Source organism: Sinocyclocheilus anshuiensis, unplaced genomic scaffold (genome assembly GCF_001515605.1).
Source record: "Sinocyclocheilus anshuiensis isolate Anshui unplaced genomic scaffold, SAMN03320099.WGS_v1.1 scaffold326, whole genome shotgun sequence".
Classification (NCBI taxonomy): Eukaryota; Metazoa; Chordata; class Actinopteri; order Cypriniformes; family Cyprinidae; genus Sinocyclocheilus; species Sinocyclocheilus anshuiensis.
Window position 1 is genome coordinate 753,034 of NW_015546098.1, and position 12,637 is coordinate 765,670.

The 12,637-nt window shown below is 36.0% G+C and overlaps 1 pseudogene; it reads right to left on the reverse strand.

The window, feature by feature from the left end:
• Positions 1-1,716: 1,716 nt before the first annotated feature.
• The window catches only part of LOC107700262 (glutamyl-tRNA(Gln) amidotransferase subunit B, mitochondrial-like), a 21,806-nt pseudogene continuing 10,885 nt past the window's right edge, over positions 1,717-12,637 (reverse strand).

A 12,637-nucleotide genomic window follows, 5' to 3' on the forward strand; every position in this document is an offset into this window, starting at 1 on the left:
GATTTGCATGAAGCCCGTCCCAAATTACGTCAATCAAACTTGATTACCAAACATCCCGAGGCCACAATGTAGCATGTGAATCCAAAGAAACTGATATTCTTTTTTATGTACCATAGGTGACCTCCTTATTGGGGCGGGGCTCAAGAGCTAGATTAGAAAATCTATATTAAATTGCCTTTACTGGTGGTAAGCAATACTTAAATTTCATCTCTGTACAGTTGTATGTCAATAAAGATATCTCCTTTGAACTGGCATACGAGTGAGTGGGCCGTAACATTGTCAGTCTTCTGAAGTTCTGAAGAGTAAATAATATACTGGAACTGGAACATACATTCCTTTTCTGCTGCTTGCTTAATGTATCAGCTCCATATCTGACCATTTTTCTAATATTTTCTATTTTTGACAGCACCATACCTAATATAGCTGTTATTACATTCAAAGAAGAGTCACACAAACTCTCTCCCCTAGTTAGGCTGGAGCTCTGGATGTAAATTTCAGAGTTACATTTTGTTAATATTAAGCACAAAGATGCATAGAAGTATTTCGTACAGCTACATAGACAGACACAGAAGTTATGGTAACTAAAGAAAGCATTTTAACATTGAAATGCCTACACCCAAATAATCCTACTGTAAATATGATCTTTTGGGTTGGCAACAAATATCATAATTTACTGTGTTAATATTGGCCATGTACAGCCCTGGGTGAGGATACTGTTGACCTAATTTAATCTTAATCTAATCTTTTCCCAATTCATTTTCAGGAATGGCAGCGGTAATGGTTGCCAACATTTTTCTAAAACTTCTAAAATATTTTTTATCATGTACTTTATTTCAAAAGAAAATTTCATATTTCATATACGAGTATATATATATGTATCTTTATTTAAAACAAGCACACACACACACACACACACACACACACACACACACACACACACACACTCTCTCTCTCTATATATAAATAACCTGTTTATTTTACAAACATTAGGAATTTAAGGATGTCTCATCTTGACATAATAGTATGTGAAACTCATAATCCACCAGAGGGCGCTAGTTACTCATATAACACAACCAACTCTAGCGTGTACTTTACCCAGCACCATTAAATGACCTTATACATTTAAAAAAATATATTTTCTGTTGTCTTGATTCAATATGTTGGGTCTGATTGAAAAGCACAGTCTTAGTAGTACACAAATATTGCATTTATTTCAATCTCTGTGTCAGGCCCGGACTGTGCTGGAAATGGCTAATGGTGATTAAATGCTATAAATTTCAAGCAACCTTGGCATGACCTGCTAAAAGTCTAAAAGTGATGAATAATCCCACAAAATCCAATTCTGATGGAAAATCCATACGGAGCTGCAAACAACTTAACGCAGCCCAAAGAGATTCTGTGCACACAAGATTTTCTCACAAGAGCTGACTATTACGGAATCAATGATCATTGAGTGATAAATGTCTCAGAGGCCAGAATTAACTGAGCCGTGAAGAATAAAATCCTGAACTCTTTAGAAACAAAACAACACAACACAAACACATTTGTTTATCAGAATGCGAAATATTAACAGGCTGTGTGGCTCTAAATTTTACAGTGTAGACGCCTTTCTGGTAGGACTGTACAGAGGCTTTTAAATGTATGAAAAGCCCATTTCTCCAATAAACTACTTGTCCAGAACACAGCTTTAATCCACAAAGAGGCATGCTGGGTAATTCATGAGACCATTTTCTCTAGAATGGCTCTGACTTGGAGCGGGTCAGTTCTGCCTTTTGTTTCTCTCTGAACTTCACCCATCAGTTTGTTCAGTACTTTCTTATTCCCTCCTCTGATAATCTGAACCTGCAACAACAAGAGTTCATTTGCAAACATTAGTGCATGAATTATCAGAGTTGGCAGACAATAAATTCAATAAATAAACAAATGAACAAACAGTTTTATGTTTAGTAATAATATTACATATTTGTACTGCCTCAAAATAATTGAAGACAAGCTACATTTTTCTGATAATCTGAACCTGCAACAAAATGAACTGGCAAAACTTTTTGCATAAATTATCAAATGTGGCAAGCAGTTCATCTTATGAATGAACGAATAAACAAACAAATAATATTAAATTTGTGTGCTTTCTAAAAATTGTTACGGAGTTTTTAAGGTGGATTATTATCTGGATTTTTACCTCCTCAGGGTGACTGTCCACAACACTCTGACAGATGTTTTGTAGCTCCTCTTTGTCTTTTATCATCCACAAATCCTGCTCCTTCACTATCTGGCCCACGGTCTTCTCCGGAGCCTTCCACATCTCCTGGAAAACCTGTGTTCGTCACAAACAAACGGGAGAACCTTCTGACAAATCCTCTGGCAAAATAGCCTTTTTGGTATTTTGTAAATGTGCAGTACAAATTAAAGCTTTTTTCAGATTTTTTTTCTCACTTGCTTAGCAGTTGAAGATGAGATGTGACCAGATTCTACAAGATTGATCAGCTCAGCAACAGCACCTGGAGAGACAGGACTGAGAAAGAGAGGGAGAAATTAGTACGAAAAGAACAGAACACGGTCTCATAGAGACATGAGAGAAGGAATATTTCAGAGAGAAAGAATTAGCAACATTAAGACCCAGGAGAACTCATTACTGGGTGGTTATGGCTTCTTTCTGTGTGTTCACGCAATTTGGCCTCAATCACACATTAGTGAACTTAAGACAACAAGAGGTGATTATTGAGGCAGTTTCTGATCACTGAGCTGGAGGAGTCCCAGAAAAACACTCCTGTACACACATCCCCAGGCACAGAGTCAACACAACCTCCATTATTTACTGACTGGAAACAATGTTGGTGAGAAGGAATAAAACAAACAGACTGGAAATAAGCTTCCAGCACACACACACACACACACACACACACACACACACACACACACACACACACACACACACACACACACACAAAGACACACTCCCTGTCTCCCTTTTCTCTTGGAATTATTTATTCTAATTTATTTTCCAATGTTTTTGATGCATCACAGCTATTGAATGGTGCTGCCTCACCTTTCAAAAGTAAAGACCTTTCAGAGGTCTTTCAGGACTTTCAGACTCTGACTATTCAGATTTTCCATTAGCTCCTTGATCACCCAGCCAATCACCTTCCTCGGTTCAGCCTTGGTCATCTGAACAACACTCTCAAAGTAGTCCATAAGCCCATCCTCATTCTGAAATGGAGAAGTTATCATATTATTAAAATCTTTTAAATTAATATTAAATATCTATGATGGAAAAAGTAGAAACATATAACAAATCATGAGATTTATCCAAAACTAAGGAAGCCTGTTTTCACCTCAGAATAAAAATAATAAAAAAAAAAAAAAAAAGTGGGATAAAGTGTAGGAAATAAAGTCACACTGTGAGATATGAAGTTATAGCTATGTAATAAAATCGCAATTACAGGAAATAAAGTCACAATTGTGAGATATAAAGTCAATTATGAGAAGCTGGGATTGTGAGATAAAGTGAAATAAAGTTGCAATTATGAATAAAGTCGCAATAACAAGAAATATTTGCAATTGTGAGATGAAGTCAGAATTATGAGAAATAGTTGCAATTGTGAGATAGTTGCAGTTACAAGAAATAAAGTTGCAATTACAAGGAATTAAGTCGCAATTAAGAGAAATATTTGCAATTGTGAGATATAAAGACAATCATGAGAAGTTGCAGTTACAAGAAATAAAGTTGCAATTATGATCAATAAAGTCACATTTACAAGAAATATTTGTAATTGTGAGAAGAAGTCAGAATTACAAGAAACAGTCACAATTGTGAGATAGTTGAATTTACAATAAATAAAGTTGCAATTACAAGGAATAAAGTCACAATTAAGAGAAATGGTTGCAATTGTGAGATATAAAGACAATTATGAGATAGTTGCAGTTACAAGTAATAAAGTTGCAATTACAAGGAATAAAGTCGCAATTAAGAGAAATGGTTGCAATTGTGAGATATAAAGACAATCATGAGAAGTTGCAATTCGGACAGTTGCAGTTACAAGAAACAACGTTGCAATTACAATAAACAGTTGCAATTGTGATATGAAGTCGAAATTATGAAACAGTCGCAATTGTGAGATAAAAACAATTATGAGAAGTCGCAACTGTGAGGTAGTTGCAGTTACAAGAAATAAAGTTGCAATTACAAGGAATAAAGTCGCAATTAAGAGAAATGGTTGCAATTGTGAGATATAAAGACAATCATGAGAAGTTGCAATTCTGACAGTCGCAGTTACAAGAAATAACGTTGCAATTACAATAAACAGTTGCAATTGTGATATGATTGCAATTACGGGGAATAAAGCTGCAATTGATATGTAACAATTATAATAAGTGATTGTGAGATTGTGAGTTACAAGAAATAAAGTTGCAAAAGTTGCAATCATTTTTCTTTTTAAATCGAGGCAGAATGGAAAATTGTAGCACTTACAAGTGGACCAGTTACAAATACCATTGGAATTAACCATAAAACAAAAACAAACACGCACAGCTTGACTGTGGACTTTCTCACCATCAGCGTGAAGCTGTGCTCTTGCAGGATGTCGTACGTCTCCACAAGCCTCGTCCTCTTCACAAACGGCAGCTCTGGCAGCTGGATGCTCAGCCTGTCAATCACCACAACATGGGCGGGGGCAACACCTGCAGGCACCGAAGCTTCACTCTCATAAACAAACAGTGGCGGCAAGTTGGGCTCTGGCATGAACCTGAGAGATAAAGAGAGAGAATGTATGTACATGCAACACAGCAGAAGGCGTGACTCAGGCAGGTCATGTGGGGAAACACAAGAGCGTGTTCTTATCAGGTGCACGGATAAGGCAGCATTTGTGGTGTTCACACAGCGTGTGTGTCATCTTATGGCCTAATCTCCATCCCTCTCTGTCTCTCTGTCACACCCTCCTCATATCTCTCTTCAACCTGATCCAGCCACACATGTCCAGCCAATGCTCCGGCGGCGGTCCATCAGAGGCAAGGCCCTCTTAAAAATGTATTCAAAATGAATGTAACACTTTAAGTGATAAAACTAACTGCTGTTTTAATTAATTTAGAAATGTGCATAACTCACATGCATCTCACTGTAGCTCAGGCGATTTCTGATCATTGCATGTATGCAAGAAGACACGCCTCAGATCAGATTTTCAACGGATATATTTGTTTCTGCCAAATGCAGCCGAAATTAAACCGACTTCTTTACACACAGATAACCAATCATGAATACTGTGTGGGTCGGTAAGATTTGTTAAAAGTGTTTTTTAAAGAAGACTGCATCTATGTTTTCAACAGTAATATTGTGAAATATTGTTACAATTCTAAATAAATGTTTTCAATTTTTATATATTTTAAAATTGTATTAATTCCTGTGATGGCAAATCTGAATTTTCAACATTACTCCAGGCTCGATTGTCACATGATCCTTCAAAAATAATTAAAAAATGCTGATTGGCTGCTCAAAAGAAACATCTTTTGTTATCAATGTCGGAAAATGTTTTTCAGGATTCTTTGAGGAATAGAAAGAACAGCATTATTTGAAACTACATTTTTTGTAAAAGTCTTTGCGGTCACTTTTTTATCAATGCAGTGTGTCCTTGCTGAATAAAAGAATAATTTCTTTAAAAAAAAAAACTATATATTTTTTTTATTCAGAATTTCAAATAAGTGTGTGGATCAGGGTTCCTCAAATCTTTCCCTGGAGAGCCAATGCACTGCAGAGTTTAGCTCCAACCCTGATCAAACTCCCCTACCTGTGATTTTCTAATGATCCTGAAGACATTGATTAGCATGCTCAGGTGTGTTTGATTAGGGTTAGAGCTAAACTCTGCAGGAAAGTGGATCTCGTGGGCCACTGGTGTAGATGGAAAGTGGCTTTTCAGTCATTTAGAAATGTTTATATTGGTCATAGTCTGTAGATGGCACTGCATGATTTGCTCCATTTCTTTACGGCTATCACCCTCTCTTCCCTCCCTCCTCCTTCCAGTGCATTATCACAGCGACACAAGTCTTCCTGTCCTCTTCCTCCTCTGTTTTGTTCCCCCGATCACTCTCTCACTCCCTCCATGTCACCATATTCACTTTCATTCACTTTCACTTTCATATTCACGTTCATCTCCCACACCAGGGGCGTTTCTGGGGGGGGCCAGGGGGGGCCCGTGCCCCCCTGCCCACAAGCTTGGCCCCCCCTTTGGCCCCCCCTAAATTTGGAATCATATCACACCAAACAATTTTGGGTGAAATGTGCAGTTTGTCCTAATGGTTTTAATGGTTAAAAATGGATTGTTTGTAATGTTATTTGTTGTGGAATCGTTACAATTTTCTGTGATGGTTTTATTGTTTTTTTTTTTGTGTGTTTATTTTTCAGTAGAGACATAAGCCTATATCTGTTTGTGGCTGCTGTGTGTCATATGACAAGCAAACTGCCTTATCTGTCTAGAAACTCACTTTCCTTTCACCTGTTTCCCTTTTCTCCTGCACTGTCCATCTTCCCTCTGCTCACTGTCCTCTTCTGTTTTTCTTTTTCATGACTCCACAGAATGGAGCAGATTTGACTCAGAGGTTCACAGAGGGTTATGCTCACCTGTAGTCTTGCAGGCCTTCCTTATCCCTCAGCGGAATTGTGTTACTGGTGAGAGAGAGAGATGGTAATAAATAAGTTATAGTTAAACAAAACAAACAAAAAATGCAAGCAAAGAATGTTATGATAGATGATTCTTACAGGCATTGAGAGTGTACATGTACAGAATAATGTGTAGTAAGGCAACGTGATCTCATGAAAATTCGTATGTATTTTACGTAAAATGTGGTTCTATAAAACGTACATTTACGTACGTTTTTACAGGCACTAAAACGTACAATACTGACGTATTTTCAGCCTCTAAACGTACAAATACTTACGTATTTTCAGCATTTAAACGTACAAAACTGATGTATTGACACCTAAAAATTAATCTTTATGAATATTGAAATCGCGGCATTAATTTTATTAGTTTTTAGTTGTCATATGAATTACCTTGTTTTCAAATGCATTATTAAATTGTTTACTCATTTACTTATGAAATGATAACATTTCATTTTGTTGTGTGATTACCAGGCTGAGCAAGGAGGTAAAAATATATTTATTTTTTATTTTATTTTATTATAGACTACTATTTTGGTGGAAATTAAAATTTGTGAATTTTAAGAATAGCAGCATCAGCCAATATCTAAGCATTATGGGGCATTCACAATTTTTGTAATTACAGTAATTACTCAACATTCTACGTCGATGTTCTACAACACTATTAACATCAAAATCAATACATGTAATTTGAATAATCAACAGACAAAACTACAATACAACAACTTCAATGCCTTCTTAATAAACTTCTATTAACTTTATTCAGTAAAGTTTATTTATCTTATTAAAGGGATAGTTCAACCAAAAATGAAAATTCTTAATAAATGATGACAGAATTTTAATTGTTGCGTGAACTGTCCCTTTAAGCAGGATATTAGGTATTAGTGATGCAACTGTGCAAGCTACATTAAACCGTGTTGGATATCTTTTGTTTATTTTTAGATTAACCTCACAATTATTAACCTGAAGGGGCTTAATGTCCAGCTCACTGTATACTCTCCTGATAATTGCATGGCTACTAACCAAATAACAAATATTTTAACCAAATATTGTAGAAATTATGTGAGAAGAGACCAAAAGTCAATTATAATTCAGCTGCCATTTTGCAAAGATATCTGACCACAGACTGCTGCGACTGACTAATTAGAATAAAGTATTCCAGAAGTTTGTGTACTGAACACTAATAGATTGGTGGTTTGTGCAGATCATATGCAAGAGCAGGAGGACACAGCTGTGAGAAGTGACTTTTATTTCATGGGCAGACGCTCACAATAATACTGCTCTGTCATCTGTAGAGAGCACGAGTTAGTGTGTATGTCTGGTGCTGCCATGTGTACAAGTCGACACTACTGAGGTCAAATGACCGCATTCATCTTCTGTCACAGATGGACAGGAAAAAGACCAAGGGAACAGTATGCGGCCCATGACTAAATGCAACATTTCCTGAGTCACTATTCACAAGCGCAGCAGAATCTACAGCGCCACAACAAAAGAAATGATATTTTGTGAGTTGTGAGGTTGCATTTTGAATTGAACATGAGGTAAAAAGACAGTTTATCACAAAATAAATGCCAAGACAACATGTCTGGCTATTGTGTTGTCTTCACGGGCTGCACACAAAAAAACAGCATGACAAGTGTAGTCCGATTCATGAACAAATGTATTAAACAGAGTGGTACCTGACTTACACAACCGTTCAAAATTAGGATATTTAAATGTTTTTGAAAGAAGTCTCTTTCGGCACCATTGCTCCAGTCTTCACTGTAATCATTCTAATTTGGTATTCAAGAAACATTTCTTATGTTAAACAGTTATGCTGCTTAATATTTTTTTATGGAAACTGTGATTTTCTTTCTTTTACAACATTTTTTCAGGATTCTATGATGAATAGAAAGTTCAAAAGAACAGCATTTATTTGAATTAGATTTTTTTTTAAACTATGTAAAAGTCTTTACCTTCACAGTTGAATGCATCCTTGCTGAATAAAAAAAGTATTCTTTTCTTCTTTTTTTCCAAAAAACATATAAACAGTGAATGAATCATGACTTTCAGTGATGTCCAGCTCGAATCACAGTAGCATGCGTTGATGTTCACCAGTTTTTTTGTAATAAATAACATTTTAATAAAAATAAAAAAAAATCATCAAAACATTAAATTATGAATTAAATCTTTAAAAAATGTTTCCAAAATTGTGTTTTGGTATTATAATCGTGTTCTCATATGGGACAGAATTCTGTCAGAAACACAGACTAACCCTCAATGTGTGCAATGAGCATTTAATCTGACATTTTCATTTTAAGTGGCTGTGGGTTTAAAATGCAATAAGGAACCAATATAGAATCAAAGACTCAAACCATGTAAAACACAGATCGTCTAATTGCATTGATCTCACAGGAGAATACAGTGCTTGTGGAAATCTGCCTGTTCTGGGCCTCCTTACCCAGATTTGCCATCGAATGCTCGGGTCTCATTAAGAACCGTCCAACCGTTCTGCAGAACCTCCATCTGTCTCTGGATCTCGTAGTCTATGGAACATGTACCAAGAGAGAACCAATCAAACTCTAACCACAACAAAAGACCCTAAAGTGCTTTTCAAATGCTTGTGCATCAGCATTTCTCCTGAGGACTACTTAAAGGGATAGTTCAAACAAAAATGAAAATTCTGTCATTAATTACACATCCTCATGTCGTCCCAAACCTGTAAGACCTTCGTTCATCTTCAGAACACAAATTGAGATATTTTTAATGAAATCCGGGAGCTTTCTGACCATGCACAGACACGTTCAAGGCCCAGAAAGGCAGTAAGGACATCGTTAAAATAGTCCATGTGACATCAGTGGTTCAACCGTAATGTTATGAAGCTACGAGAATACTTTTGGTGTGCAAAGAAAACAAAAATAACAACTTTATTCAACAAATTCTTACTACCTTTCTGGGCCATAAAATGCTTCAGTTGCGTTGCTGTCTATGCTGGGTCTGAAAGCTCTTGGAAAATATCTTAAGTTGTGTTCTGAAGATGAACGAAGGTCTTACGGGTTTGGAATGACATGAGGGTAAATAATGTTAGAATTTTCATTTCTGGGTGAACTATCCCTTTAATTAAAAAAAGCTTTGGGGGGATTGTTTTGTTGTAGAAAACAACTGATAGTACTTTAGTTTTACGACAGTGCACAGTATACTGTATAATAGCTGTCTTTACAAGACATCACAACAAAATGTATTAAAGATTCATTAAATTATATAACTTTCTCTGAGGGATCAGTGTAAAATGGGGTTAAAAGAATCATGCCATACTCAGCGATTAAAATGTTTCTTCTTTCATTTATTGACAGCACTATTTAATCTCCTTGTCCTTGACAGGCATGTTTATGTGGGTCTTCAACACTCATTATTTTCTTGGATCAAATCAGTCAGATTTCCTTTTGAGTGAAACTTCCACTTTCAAAAGCACAACTTGGTGATTGAAATTACACTCTTAAAAATAAAGGTGCTTCACGATGCCATAGAAGAACCTTTTTGTCTAAATGGTTCCATAAAGAACCTTTAACATCTGAAGAACCTTTCTGTTTCACAAAAGGTTCTTTGTGGCGAAAGAAGGTTCTTCAGATTACAAAAAGGTAAGAAAGAGATGGTTCTTTAAAGAACCTTTGACTGAATGCTTCTTTGTGGAACCAAAAATGGTTCTTCTATGGCATCGCTTGAAGAACCTTTTGAAGCACCTTTATTTTTAAGCATGTATGATGATATGTGCATGTGTGTGTGTTTCAGCAGCAGAGATTATAGCTTCTGCAGCCTTTATTCAACGGCGCACATCTTGACAGAGCATTTAACACGAGACAGAGCGAGATGAAAATGCTTATTGTTCACGTTGCTTATCTAGGGTTTGCAGTCTGACTTTGGCATAATTACACACAGACTCTCATTCCCTCCAACTGATGCTGGACTAAATGTGACAAGCACACAAGAAAAGCGACTTCCAGCTATTACTAAAGTGTGTGTGAATACGAATGCAGCATGATTAAAACATTTCTGAAACCCACTGTGTCTTGCTGTACTGAGGAATGCCTAGATAATTTAATTGAAGACCTTCTTCAATGCAACCGGGAGATCTTGATATCCATAAAATTCTTTCTCAGTATTCATACCTATGGCTTTGGCCAGGTGCCTCACGCTGTTGATATTTTTGACCTCTGTCCTCACTCCCAAAGGCTCTCCAGGTCGATGCACGGACACATTGGCATCAACTCTAAGCTGCCCCGCTGTGAGAAGAGAGAAAGAGGGATCTGATATGAGAATCACTCCAAACAGTCATTACAATTCACCCATCCACAGCTCTCAAAACCCCTGCTTAACAAACAGTGCATGCATTTGATTTTGAATGATTTATTTGCATGAAATGCAGTACTCTGGAGTGCCCTGTGCACTGTTGAATAGTCAGCACCAGATAAACAATTTGCTGCATTTTGCTTCAGAGGGTTTTGATTAAACAAGAGCTATTGAATTTTTCATCACAGGAAGACAATAGGCTGATTGAGCGGTGACACTTTAAGAAGGAACAGGTCAGTTATTTCCTCATTAATGTGACCCTGGAGCGCAAAAGCAGTGTTAAGTCGCTGGGGTATATTTGTAGCAATAGCCAAAAATACATTGTATGGGTCAAAATTATAGATTTTTCTTTTATGCCAAAAATCATTAGGATATTAAGTAAAGATCATGTTCCATGAAGATATTTTGTAAATCTCCTACCGTAAATATATCAAAACTTAATTTTTGATTAGTAATATGCATTGCTAAGAACTTCATTTGGACAACTTTAAAGGTGATTTTCTCAATACTTAGATTTTTTTGCACCCTCAGATTCCAGATTTTCAAATAGTTGTATCTCGGCCAAATATTGTCCTATCCTAACAAACCATACATCAATGGAAAGCTTATTCATTCAGCTTTCAGATGATTTATAAATCTCAATTTCGAAAAATGTACCCTTATGACTGTTTTTTTTGGTCCAGGGTCATATTTGAATGTGTGTCTCCTACACAAACATTACATTTGATCAATGTTCTTAAAGTGTGTAATTGAAACTATGACTCACTCAGTGCATTCAAAGCACAAATACTAAAAAAACAAAGTTTACATAGTCAGAGAAAAGAGAGACCATTGGTGAGGGAGGCCCATTACAGTCCTTTTGTGTTATATAGCCTACTCATTTGGCCCTGATAGTATGCATTCAGTGTCCAGATGTTAAATTTGTGTCAATTTTAGAGACGAGTTTATAAAAATCGTGAACATTTGCTCATCTGCAATACATCTTCAAAGCATTTCCTGTCAGTTGTTTGAATGGCATTTAGAAGATCTTTCTGCAATATTCCTGATTTATGATGTATGTGCAGTGTTGGGACGGTTACTTTGGAAATGTAATAGGTTACAGATTGCAAGTTACCCTATTTAAAATGTAATAGTAGTGTAACTTTTTCAATTACTTTATTAAAGTAATGTAACATTACTTTTGATTACTTTTTGATTACTTTTCTACATTTCTAATGAATGTTTATTTGCAACTGTTAATCATTTTCAAAAAGTTACACCTTGCAGGGTTAACCTTACAGTAGTGCTCAACACTGTCAGCCTTTCAAAATCCTTCCTCACTTGAATTAAGATGATCAAATTTGAACACATCCACCACAAAATCAGACTTTATTACCGCCTTTTACTTTGAGATTGATATGAAGTTCAATGCAGATTTAAAATCATAAGAAATAGTTTACTGATACTGTTTTTGAAACCAAATCTTTGCATAACTACAGGAAACACTGCATCTAACAATGGTTTGGAAAATAAATAGTTAATTAAAAAATAATAATAAAAGCATATACATCAACTCAAATACGGTTATCTAATAAGCATGTGTCCTATTCTGTGTACTAAACTCCTGAAACATTGGTGTCTCTTTGTATATGATATGATGATAGTTTTCTCAAAATAAGTAAAATG